The sequence below is a fragment of the Rhinolophus sinicus genome, linkage group LG15 (genome assembly GCF_036562045.2).
Source record: "Rhinolophus sinicus isolate RSC01 linkage group LG15, ASM3656204v1, whole genome shotgun sequence".
NCBI classification, from domain to species: Eukaryota; Metazoa; Chordata; class Mammalia; order Chiroptera; family Rhinolophidae; genus Rhinolophus; species Rhinolophus sinicus.
Genome location: NC_133764.1, coordinates 27,937,104 through 27,950,087, shown reverse-complemented (window position 1 = coordinate 27,950,087; position 12,984 = coordinate 27,937,104). Strand labels below are relative to the sequence as shown.

Sequence of the window (12,984 nt, the reverse complement as noted above, 5' to 3'; positions counted from 1 at the left end):
TAAGCAGTTAGATAGGCTCCTTTATTGGAGGACTTCTCACAGCTTTAACAATGCTAACTTCCTAGTTCCTTCATCGTCATTCCTTTTTATTTACGACATGAAAGCATTCCTTTCTCATCCCACTACAGTTTGACTCAGCTCCAGACTACGACACACTCTTTTGAACTGGGTAAGCCTTTTACCTTTAATTAGGTTAATTTTTCATATATGCCTCTCATTCTCAATCTATTTCTCTAGAGAAATATATACTTCTTTTATTTCAGGATCTTTATTTCCTGAAAGTGATACCCAGACCAAGAGATCTAAGTACTATAGCTTAAACTTGGGAATTCATACAGATAGTTAGTAGTATATTGGGTTATGCAAATTTGTAAGAGAAAATGTGGCATATTTTTCTGAAGAGGTTTACTTAAAGATTTTCATTGGAAAACATTTTTATGATAAAAAAATATAGAATGCAGACTATTTTAAAAGAAAAAATATAAGACTTTCAAAAAATTTCCAGGTTTGCGTTTGGATGCCTCTTGAGGCTATCTCCCACACCCCTCTGGTATGTATTCAAATTCCTCCGTCCTAAAGATACTCCCAAGGAAAGTCCAAGAACCACTGAAGTAGGCCAATGGAGAGGAAAGGTAGAGAATTATTACTTAGAGAATGTTTCCTTTGTGATAAGTACTATACTAGACCCTTTACATATATTATCATCTTAATGCCTACAATGACACTACAATAGGGCATTATTTCATTAATTTCACAGATGAGAAACTTCGGAGAGGTTAACAGGAACTAAGCTGCAAAGCTTACAAGTGGTTAAAATGTTTACTACAGAATGCTGGGTTGACAAATAAGACACATTAATCATAGAAATATTATGACTGATTCCCATGAGAAAAAAACAACTAGAAATCACTCTTAAAGTAATTTATCACCAGGTGAGGCTTTCAGTCTTAACGTAGATCCTAATAGAAATGAGGCACCTATTTCCTAATAAAAGCTTATCAAGCAGTACCAACAAATTTTTAGATATGCAGAAGTGTTATTAGGATGACATGTTTTAGTTAATGGAAACGAGGGAAGAAACTAAAGCCTTTTACATTTGTAAATTTTATGTATTATTTATTCACTAGCACATTTCTTCCAAAATAAAAGCAATGCCTACTATGAACTAAGATTTTACCCAGTTGTCTATTATATGAATAATATTGAAAAGACTTCCAAGGATTTCAGAGAGTAAATCTGAAGATGTCGAAGTATTTTGAAATTGAGGGGTTAAATTATAAGTCCAAAACATGAAGCTTACTTGGTTCACAGAACACTACCAGTTAAATCTGCAATTTGAATCTTTACATGTGGAAATAAACCAGATGGTTCTTCCCTTAAGAAAACCTAGTACAGTATTTGATATACAGATTCACCAAATAAACTTACTGCAGAATCTCTCAAAATGGGGATCTTCATTAGTGGATTTTAAATTAGACAAATTACAAACAAACAAATATGTTTATATACAACCTTTCAGGAATATATCCATTGGTCAAGACCCCCAAAATAAAAAATATCACAGGATGTGCTCCAAGGACGATTACTTTAAAATGAATAAATCTATTATTAAAAATATAACCTTTATTTAAAAGTGCTCAAACCTATCTTTGTTACCTTTAATAAGAATTATGGTTTCAGAGGTAATGGAAAACAAAATCATTTGTATGTATATATTTGTGAGGATAGACTACTCATAAAAAAGTGTTAACTTACAATGGACAGTTATAAATACACATAAATTTTAAAATTCATATTTTCTTGCATGGCAATGGTTAAAATGTGAATGTTCAATTTATTTAATCTATTACATGCTTTCAAATAAAAGTAAAATCTTTTCATTAATAGCAGATAATGGAAAGTATAAGTGATTAGTACTTCAGATATTGGGCAAAGTCACATGTATACATCAATAAGCAAAAATCTCAAGAACAGAAGGAATATAAGTCAAAATGCAATGATAACAAAATCTCCTCCCCAATTTTGTAAATTAAAGGAACCAGTTATGCCCCGAAAGTATATCTTCTCTGAAAAAAATGCATGTAAGGACAATTCAGTAAGATAAATAACTGAAAGAATGAGCCCAGATGAAATGCCTTTTTCTTTTGTGAGGTGGCTGAAGATCAGTCCAATATTCTAATTTTGAAAAACTAAGTTCCTACTTTTAGTACATTTCTAAGTTACCATGGTTAGCTGCAGAACTGAAAAAGAGAAATTAAAAGCCAGAAAATGGACACAAGTCTTTTGAGAAAATTCTACAAATTGTTTATCTTAAATTGATAATTACTAAATGATCTAAAAATACAAGAAAGGATTTCTAATTTATCTTTCTCAACTGGGAAAACACAATATAAATCAACATAACTAGCAAATAATGTCAAGTTAAAAAAATCTATTAAAATTATGCAAGAACACTCACTTGTAAGGACTCCAGTTAATGAAATAAAGATGTGATGTATTAAAAAAGCATGCTTACAAAATTCTAGGTTTCCATACAATTTTTTTTTTTTAAATGTACTTTACTTATAAGGATATTGCAGTAGGAAGCAGAAATCTATTCTGGAATCACAGTCTAACAAAAAAAGCAATCTGACCTTCACATTTATATTAAAAAACTGAGTTGACAGCTTTCTTCACATTGAAATATTTTTAAAAACATGAAACTATTTTAAAAGATTCATACATATATGTATATATATATATATACACACACACACACATATAAAGTAAAAGAATACACAATTAAAAATTAAATAAATGTGCCTAAAGACATTCTTTAATGGCTTCCCTGAAAACTGTCAAATTCTCTTAGGTTTCATTTCTTTTTCTACAAAGCTCAAAGTAGGCCTTATAGCTCAGAAATCCATGTAACACACAAATACTCTACTCATCATACTCACAGGCTTTAGTTTTTCTTCCACATCAGTCAATATTATATAGTATTTTCTCCTGAAAACCTGAAAGGCTTCTTACTCACTGATCCTGTTGTTATCAGATCTGACACATCAGTGATGATCCACACTTTATCTTCTTCAGCGGTCTCTTCACACTGCCCAGAACTTACTGTACGTTACAGGTGATACTTCTTACAGCAAATGCTGATTATGGTCCCAAAGCACACGTGATGCTCCCAAAGGAGCTTAGAACCCCTAACAACATCACCTGCTTCGTTTTGTCTCCAGAGATGCAATGTGGTATTTGTTTTGAACAGCTAATGATTTCAAGTCAGATTACATGGACGAGTTCTTTTCCTTAGATTGCCTGAGATAAGCTTATTTATCCTTTCAGAATACTGCAGCAAATATAGACTGTATGAATCCCTCAGGAAAAGAAATATTTTTATATAATTTTTCTCTGTGGCGCAGTTTAGTTTACCCTTCTGTTAGAGCAAATTGCTGGAAGAACTGGTTCTGAGGTTTCCAATGGCGCAGCGTTAACATAGTGAATGATTCACGGATGTTCTTAATATTCAGGAGTTACACGGAAGGCTAGCAATGCAGCCCAGGTCCAGAGCTGATGAATGGTGCAGTGCTGCTGTTGTCATAGCAACCGAGAAGGGGTGGGGGAAGCAGCACCATATAAGGAGCTGTGACGAGGATTCTGGGAGCGATTTATATTAAAAAACTGTAAGCTCCTCATGCCTTAAAGCTATAAACTTCTCTCTTACTGATTCCTCCCCAGATTTTTCTCTTCCAAATTCCTAAGTCAGAGCTGTGTGAATGAACACAGATTGCAAAATACGGTAACTGAGTAGTCACTAACAAAAACCCTGCATACTAAGGTAACTAAAAAGATTAATAATACTTTAGCAAGCTATTATGTGCCTGCATTATTGTCATAATTTATTGGGTTAAATGGTAAAATTAGACAGTGATAAGTAAGGAACTGTCTAGAATGTAAGATAGCAAAAAATTTATTTTTAAATACTTAGAGATATTAAACACCTGATTAAATGCCTTTCATTCAGATGGTAGCATCAGATACCAAAACTGCATGCAGAACCATCAATGATTGACTAATATAGTAGCAATGGTGTCCACTTCAAAGAGAATACCTCTTGTATTCCTTCTAGATGCAGACAGGTTGAAGACAGTAACTTCCCTGAAAATGCGCATAGCCTTCACTCATGATCAATACTCATACCTTGTGTTATTCACTGGTGATCCAGAGTTACCTTTCCATCCTAAGCTTCTGGAGGCCCTTCCCCACTGGGCTTGGAGAACCTTTCTGACATTGTCATAGTTTCTCCTAACCTCCCAGGAATCTAGAAGAGTACCATCCCTTCCAGTGGACAGCAGGATACCTTCAAAAAAGAATCATGGGAGAAAAGAAAGCTAGGGAAAGTGTCAATGCATGGATTTAGCAGTGGTAGTGGTACTCTCTCTGCAGTATCCTAGACATGACTCTGAACTGTCTTGTACAGAAAAAAATTTTTCAATAGGCTTCTGAAGCATGATGAATACCACTGGTGCTATTTATCTATTTAGACAGCACAGTTCTACATGAAAAGTGTCCAGTATCATATCAATGTATGTTTCTTTCCTCTAACCACGTGTTTAATACAATACTCCGATACAAAGTAAAGCAAAACAATTAGGTAAATTTATCACATTGTTCTCTTATGGGATAGCACTATCACTATAATAATAATTCTGGCATAATTATGTATTTGTTAGTCATAGGTTTATGATATATTAATCTCCATACATGATAACCTCTATAAATGTGAATAAAAAGGACTGCAATGTCATAGGAAGAATATGCACTCAACTAGTCTTCTGATTGTATTTGTAATAATGGCTCACTTGCTTACTAGATATAACCCTAGGTAAATCACTTAATTCCAACCCTCAAATTCATCATCAGTAAACTATGGGTAATAACATATTTTCTACTTTCTAAGGCAATTGTGGAAATAAAATAAAATAATGTAAAGGCTTGAATTTCTAAAATTTTATGTTATTTAAAAATACCTACATAAGCAAAAATAGCAAAGATTAAAAGGGGAAATGAATTTCAACATAACTCAACAGATGAAACATGGCTGGAAAGAGTAAATATTTTTTCAAGCTACTTTTTATGTTTGATTGAATATTTGGACTCATCACACTGCACGTATTTGTTGCAAGGAGCTACTTCATGTTCGAATTGTAGTAAACAGATGCTACGGACTAGTGTTAAAGACCTATTTAACACAATCATGTAAAAGTAATTCTACTTCACCATGACTTATAAATGTCTAAAAAATGAAAACTAGGAGACAAAGAAGTATAAGCAATTTCTAAAGCCATGCAAAGTGTGAAATTTGTTTCAAATGATCTTTTTATTTCATCTAACTAGAAAACTGTCGGGCAAACCTAAAAATAAGCATTTATGTTAGATACGATAATTCCATGGACAGCACAACTCAGTTCTCTATTTCCTTGATAGTGTAATCTCTTCTATCTAGTAAACTTTTTAAATCAAATATTGTCTTGCTCCAGTGGTTATTTCTGAGGGAAATTCTCTTTAGTTGTGACTTTCAGAATACCAGTAACTCAATCCCTTAAAAAAAAGAGGGCAAGTTCACCTCTTTTCCAGGTCAAGTTCAGATGATCCATGCATTAGATGGATTCTAGAAGAATTTTGTACAAAATACAAACTTGGACATTTTTTTTCACTGGCTTACATTTTCCTGCTGCTTACGCTCTATACAAGCTGACTGGGATGACACATGGCTAAGGTACTTTAAAATACAAAGTATATAGGTTTTGTTTTGTTTTTGTTTTTGAAAAGTTGGGTTGAACTTAAGATGTGGGAAGAGAGAGATTTAAGGGGCTAACGTATTCCCATGGCCACTAAATTTTAACTGACTTACGATTAACTTAGGTAAAGCATTCTAAAACTTAAGAGTTTTATATTATTTTTATTTTCATTCTTTTTCCAATCTTTCCCCTTTATAAGCTTTCTCTAAGGAGTAATTATCAGTGCTAACCTCTACAATGCTTAAAGGTAGGGTAATACTAAGGAGGAAGTGAATATATGAAATCACTGTTCTCACAGAAGTAAGAAAGTGTCAATTCAAGCTTTGGCCAGATTTCTAATGTGGGATTTTTCCTTTCCTAGGAATTGTTACTGCTCCAAATCAGGACTTCAATTTGCAACAATAATGACTAATAGAGAAGAGAAAAAAAAATATATTCTTAAATAGGAATTCATCTTGTGGTCAATAAAAGACTAGGATAAACTGGGAGGGTTGGACAAACTGAGAAGTAGTATTTCTGTTTAATGAATGATATTTAAGGGATTTCTGAGGATAACTTTCATTACATATAGTTTTTACTTGACATGTTGACTTTACCACCTAACCCCTGAATAAAATTTCCCCAAATGTGTGACGCCACCTCTAATTTATAATCTCAACATTTGAAAAAGATCATTTAGCTGGCAAGTGGTGCTTCAAGAATGTCTGTATTGCTAACATAAAAGGGCATTTGAGCTACAAAATGTACACATCAAATCTCCCTTCTCTCACTTAAATCATTAAACGAATCTGAATTTATGAAGTTCACTAAATGATACAGATGTATATAGAACTTAATTTTGTAAAATAATCACTTTCAGAAGCCAGAATTATACACTTTCATTGAAAAGGAGGGAAAACATGGCTAACCAACCAACTCCGGTACATACCAGAACACTACTCATTACGTTGTCTAAACGAGAGAGGTCATTCATATGCTGAGATGATTCCAAAATGGCCCTATTTCTTTTCCTTTTTCAAATGCAGCCAATGACATGAAAGAATTAATGACAATGAAATGATGTGTTTAAAATAAAAATGTCCTTTGGAACACTCTGCCCTCTGGTGTTTAAAATGTTCACCAGCGAGGGAGTATTTGTCATGCCACATATTTATTACTTTTATGGGCTGAATATGTCAATTAATTTGGGCACATAATTTTCTATAGAGAGGAAAAAATACGGTTTTACATTATAATAAGTTCTATTATCGTAACAAGAATATATATTCAGTGCTAAGCATTATATAATCCCATACTGTAATTTACTTCCTGTTTAGAGAGTCACTCAGAGGATTTCTTCTGAATCATGGATACTTACTTATTTGCCTTTCATGATGCTTTGTGAGTGAGAAGTATTTCTGATGACCAATATTTAGTCTTTACATTCAACATCTGACACACTGTGAACTGCTCACATTCCATAGCAGGTGGGCAGATAAGCAAGTAGGGTAGACAGGGTCTAAAAATAAACTTTCTAGGAACTGTGGCATAAAAATCATGGTGAGTTTTCCGGGAAAGGTCAAAGAGGAAGCAAGGACAAAGAAGGATTTTTTTATGTAACCTTCATGGTATTTACCATGTTTAAAAGTAATACCTGACTCTTAGAACCACCACATACTAGCTAAAAGGGATTAGGGGTCCAGAACAGGCCTCCCAAAAATGTGCCACTTTGGCATGTGGATTATTTTAAGTGGAAGGCAACTGAGACCCTGTGGGTTCAGAAGAAACTTCTGCCCCTCCCTTAACTACCTAGAAGAATCTAAATTGGGGGCCTTGCCCATAATGAGTTACTACCAGAAATAGCTTTTTATGACCTATCTATAGGGCAGGACAAACTTCTAATTACTGAACATCTGCTCTTATCGCCCTGTGAATGATCTTCCTCCCCTCTGAAGCTCCAAAACTCTTACCTCAGGCTCAGGATGCCATATATACCCCATTTTACCTTTCTGTCTCTAAACCTCTCATGTATGTGGGATCTCTGACTCATATATGTGGGGTTCCCATACATAAGTATGTAATTAAATCTGGTTATTTTCTCTTGTTTACCTGTCTCATGTAGATTTAATTAGACCAGCCAAATGAACCTAGAAGGGTAGATAAAAATTTCTTCTTCCCCCACAGAATATCAGAGATTATTAACCAAGTGATTGCTAACTTTTTCACCTGTTAGGATTCGTTTTATTATTTTCCCCATATAGATTTTCAATTTGAAAGATTTTATCTATCAAAAATTTTATTTATTAAACAAAGAAATAATTATTAACTGGGGTTTCAAATAAATGAGTTGATCACAGTAAGGTGACATAATTTCATCTAAAGCAAAATATGTTAGCCTATGTAATTTTATGACAAGTAAATGTGTATTTTCTTTTAGTTTTTAAATGTTGAGATCATATCCAGGGTATAGTATTAAATATTATAGAGCTTAATGGTGGTAAGGATAATGATATTTAAAAAGAAATTAACTGTGAAATGATATGTTTGATATAGTAAGTGCTAGGCACATACGGAGACTCTCTACAAACATTTCTGTATTCCTCTCAGCCCTATATTCTTCCTTACATATAAAGAACAAAAGGTCAAAAAGAGTTAATCTGTTCAGACACATGGCTTACAAACGGATGAGTGTGAAATTTTAACATGGTTCTTTCACCTACCGGAAAGCCTGGACTCTTGACCAGTATGGCACTATCTAAATCCAGTGTGTGTAAACATCACGAAAGGATTCTTTATTTGATGATATATGTTGACATTTGTCAGGCCCCTTCTAGCCCTCTTTTCCATTATGCTTCATCCTTGGGCCTTATCCTCTGCAGCTAGCCTAGCTGTAGCAACAATCCTGCTAAGTCAGTTTAGCGAGACTTCTTGATATCTGATTGCCTGGCCTTCCTTCAGCAAGAATTCTGTTCAATTCGTTTAGCAACAATCCCCCTACCCTTGATATCTCTTCTTAGTAATTTTCCATCCACTGCTGCCCTCCCCACCTGTCCCCGTGGCGATAAATCCTTAGCTGTCTTTACTATATTCAGAATTGAGACCAGTTCTATACTGAGGTCTCTTTTTCCCTAATAGTTCCTGAGTAAAATCCCTCTTTTACCACTTTAATTACAGTCTGGCTCTAGTTTTCTTTAACACTATTGACTCATGATAACTGAAATTATCTAAATTGAATTAAATATTATAATGTTCTCTACTTTTGGTTTGGAAGACTGCAGGGCCAGCTTGGAGCCCCTCCTACCAGTGAGTCAACCTTGGAGTTTACCACAGCATAATCTTAGAAACAGTACAGGAATGAGGTCCAGATCTAGTTTAATTAGTACTATTATTCCAAAGAGCTGAAAAGTCTTCATATACATTTGCTCGTTTAGCCTTAAAAAAAAATTGTAAGATACTTTATCCTTACGGAAAGTAAAATGGAAATATCTGACTTAGGACTGATGGGAGCTTAGACTACCACACGTTTACTATGTGTTTTTATTTAATAAAATTCACTCTAATACATCTTGAATTCTAATATTTTTTCTAAAAATGCAAGATATTTACTCATACTACAATATCATGAGCACACTGAAATAAACCAGACTATGTGGACTGACAGTCTCTAGGATCTTTATATTTTCAAAGTAGTTTTTCAATAATTTTCTCAAGACTATGTTTCCATTTTATGCAAGATAAAATGAGATGGAAAGTAACATTCATCCAGTATTTATTACATGCTAGGTTCCATGTTTGAAAAATCTTATTTAATCTTCACAGCGATCCTGTGTATTTTTTTCTAATAATATTCACTAAAGTATATCATGAATTCTACTGTTTCCAAAAATTACAAGATAATTATTCTTATGTGAGGAACATACCATAAGTACACTAAAATATATCAGACTATGTAGACTAACATAATGTATAGGCTTTTTTTAAATGTCAAAATAGCTTTACATGATTTTCCTAGGATGTCTCAGAAACAAGGCAATTATTCCATTTTATCCATGATGAAAATAATATTTTGGCTATAGCTAGCATCTAAAATAACTAGGCTGCAGCATGATTAGATTGGTTATTGTGACTAATTTACTATCTAAATTGGCTTCCACATGGTCATTCCAATCTATTGGTAAATATTTCTTAAATCAGGCCAAAACTTTTTTCCCAAAGACTAGATAATAATCCATGGGACATCAGCATTTGAAGGTTACTCCTCAGAAAAGTACCAAAACTTTCTTCCTAAAGACTAGATAATAATACATGTGACATCAGCATTTGAAGGTTACTCAGAAAAGTAGAGGGAGATACTTAAGGCAGTTAAAAAAAAATACTGAAAGGTCATTTTCCAAAGGCTCAGAACTCACATTTGACACAGCTAAAAGTCACACAAATCCCTTCTAAAATTATAATTGCAACTAACACTTATTGACTACTTACTCTGTGTCAGACACTCTTATGAGCTTATACGTACCAACTCATCCACTTCTCTTAATAATCTTATAAGGTATATATTATTATTACCCTCATTTTAGAAACAAGGAAACTAAAATGCAGAGATTTATAGCAAATTTGCACAAGTTTACACAATAAAGAAATGGCAGTCAGGGTCTATTTTGTTATATTGCCTCATGAGATTTTGGATTTTAATGTGGTAAAAAATACAAACACTATACAAAGGTAGACAACAAAATTAATTATCCTTCTCCCACTTTTGAGTTAAAGTTACTGTATCTCCACACCACTACCAAATGTATGCATGTGTGTTTGTATGTGTACATTATTTTAAAATACAAAGGGATTACTATTACTGATAAATAGATTTTCATTTTTACTATATAAACAATACTATATACCGGGGTGCTCCCCCCAAAAAAATGTACACAAATGGAGACTTTGTTCAATGTTGCTCAAGCAGCAGTTCGCCATAATCAGAAGTGTCTGGATGCTGATGGTAACCACTTCGAGCACCTCTTGAAATTGCAGAAGTCAAACGTGACTTGTACTCATCTTTTGTTATCATTATATATTGAGTATTACAATTTTAATAGTTTTTTCCTTTCTTAAAATGTGCATACTTTTTTTTGGCACCCCTCTTTATATATACACATATATTTCAAACTTGTTCAAATTTATTTATAAAATAAACTCTCGGCAACAAAATCACTGTGTGTGTCAAGGATTATGTACATTATTGCACCAAGTTATACCCCTACCAATAGTGTGAATACTCGAAATGTAACTTTTACAAAACTTACAGTGCACATAATAGCCAAACAGTATAAATTCAGTAAGTGTTGAATGGATGAACTATTGGCATTCCTAATTATCTATATTTTAAGAAGTATGCTGAAGGGCTTTATGATATTATGGACAAAAACATCTTGGAAAGAGCAGTGAATAAGAATCTAGAGAACTGTGGCAATCCCATTCCCACAAATAACTGGGGTGACGGTATGTTGTCTTTACACTCTCTTCTACGTCTTCCTTAATGCACAGCAATGTCCAACTAAGCCAAGTTGACCTTGAGGCTTGCCCAACCTCTACGACTTCTAATTTCCCTTTATTGCTTGAACCATTTAGCTGTATCTTCTACTACTTGGAATTAAAAGGTTTTAGTTGATATATCAGAAGCCTTGGATGAGTTAGCTAACTTCTCTAATCCTCAATTTTGGACAAATTGGACACATTTGGAGTTTAAGGGCCTGGGTATTAACCTTGGCTCTGATAGTTTCCTAGTTACATTATTCTGGGCAAGACATTTTACCTCTCTAAGACTTAATTTACTCATCTGTAATATGGAGACACGGGTGAAGAATACATGAGCTAATATGTGTATGTTACAGTAGGCATTCAAATAAGAATTATAATCATTATTACTATCACTCATTAAAAAGTCTGACTTTAAAACATGTAAAGTTTTAAAGTTTCAAATTGGTATCTGATGTTAAAAATAATTTTAATAACTTCACACCAAATTTGAACAAATTTTATTAACAATAACAGCTAACACATTCTGAGGACTTAATATTTGCCAAACAGTTTTAAACAAGCATTAAACAATGAGATTATCATCAATAGGTAGGCGTGACTACTCGTGAGGTAGGATGTATTTTTATCCCCATTTTACAGATAAAAAAACAGAACCACACAGTAGTGAAGTGACTTTCTCAGAGCTGGATTACAAACTGAAGGTGTACGACCACAGAGCCTGCTTCTCTTGTAACCACTTTCACTGCATTAACATGTTTTATATTGAATAGAGTGAGGTATGTATGTATATGTGTGTATGTGTGCATATATATACATATTTATTTTAAAAATATATATTTATTTAAATATTGTGTATATATCTATTTATTTAAAATACATTTATTTAAATATGTGCATATATGTATGTTAATTTTAAAATATATTTATTTATTTAAAAATTAGTTTTCAAGCTCCAAATTATATGTCTTCGTTCTTGAGCAGGCCCTTCCCCATTCTCATTCACTGAAGACCGAAAATAAGTCAAAGTATTTGGAAATGGAATGAACCTATTTCTGCAAATGGGTCTTCATATATACCTGTGTGAAGGACTAAAATAAATATGCTAAAGAGTACAAAGGTTATTATAATGATAGAAAAAAGTTAACCTTCATTACATATTTTACAAGATAAAACAAACAAAAAAAGATTGTTTTTTCCACCACTTTTTAACTTGTTAGAGGTTAAAGATCTATTTAAAGATCAGGAAAACTTGTACAAGGTTAACAAACACAGGACACACTAGTCCCTCATAGTCCATTCTCTGTATACTTGCCAACAAGATCTAATCAAAAGGTAAATCAGATCATATTACTTCCCATTTCAGCCTAATCCTACAGAGCAGGCTCCTTACCAGGACCCTAAAAACTGGTGTATGCCTACCTCTTCAACTATTTTCTAGAACCCTCCCCTCTGACTTATTCTGCTGAAGCCACACTTGCTTTCTTTCAATGCCTTGAACATGCCAATGCTGCTTTCTGCTTCCGGACTTTTGTACTGGGTGTTCCCTCTGCCTGGAAGGCTCTGATCCCAGATCTTCCCACGGATGGCTTCTTTTCGTTATTGACACTTTAGTCCAAATATCACCTCTGACTCTCTTTGACCATTCCATAGAAAGAAATCCTACCTCCACCCCAGTCTCTATCCCATT

General features: G+C 33.6%; 1 protein-coding gene across 14 annotated transcripts in view; it reads right to left on the bottom strand.

Moving 5' to 3' along the window:
- TANC2 (tetratricopeptide repeat, ankyrin repeat and coiled-coil containing 2) overlaps positions 1-12,984 on the bottom strand; it is a 341,035-nt gene that overhangs the window by 168,256 nt on the left and 159,795 nt on the right. For 2 of the 14 annotated variants that reach the window (XM_074320180.1, XM_074320181.1), the window contains exon 1: positions 2,940-3,490. The exons of the other annotated variants lie outside the window; for them this stretch is intronic. The gene's annotated coding sequence lies outside the window, so the exon portion shown is untranslated. Of the gene's footprint in view, positions 1-2,939; positions 3,491-12,984 lie in introns of those variants that run through there. 14 annotated transcript variants of the gene reach the window in all.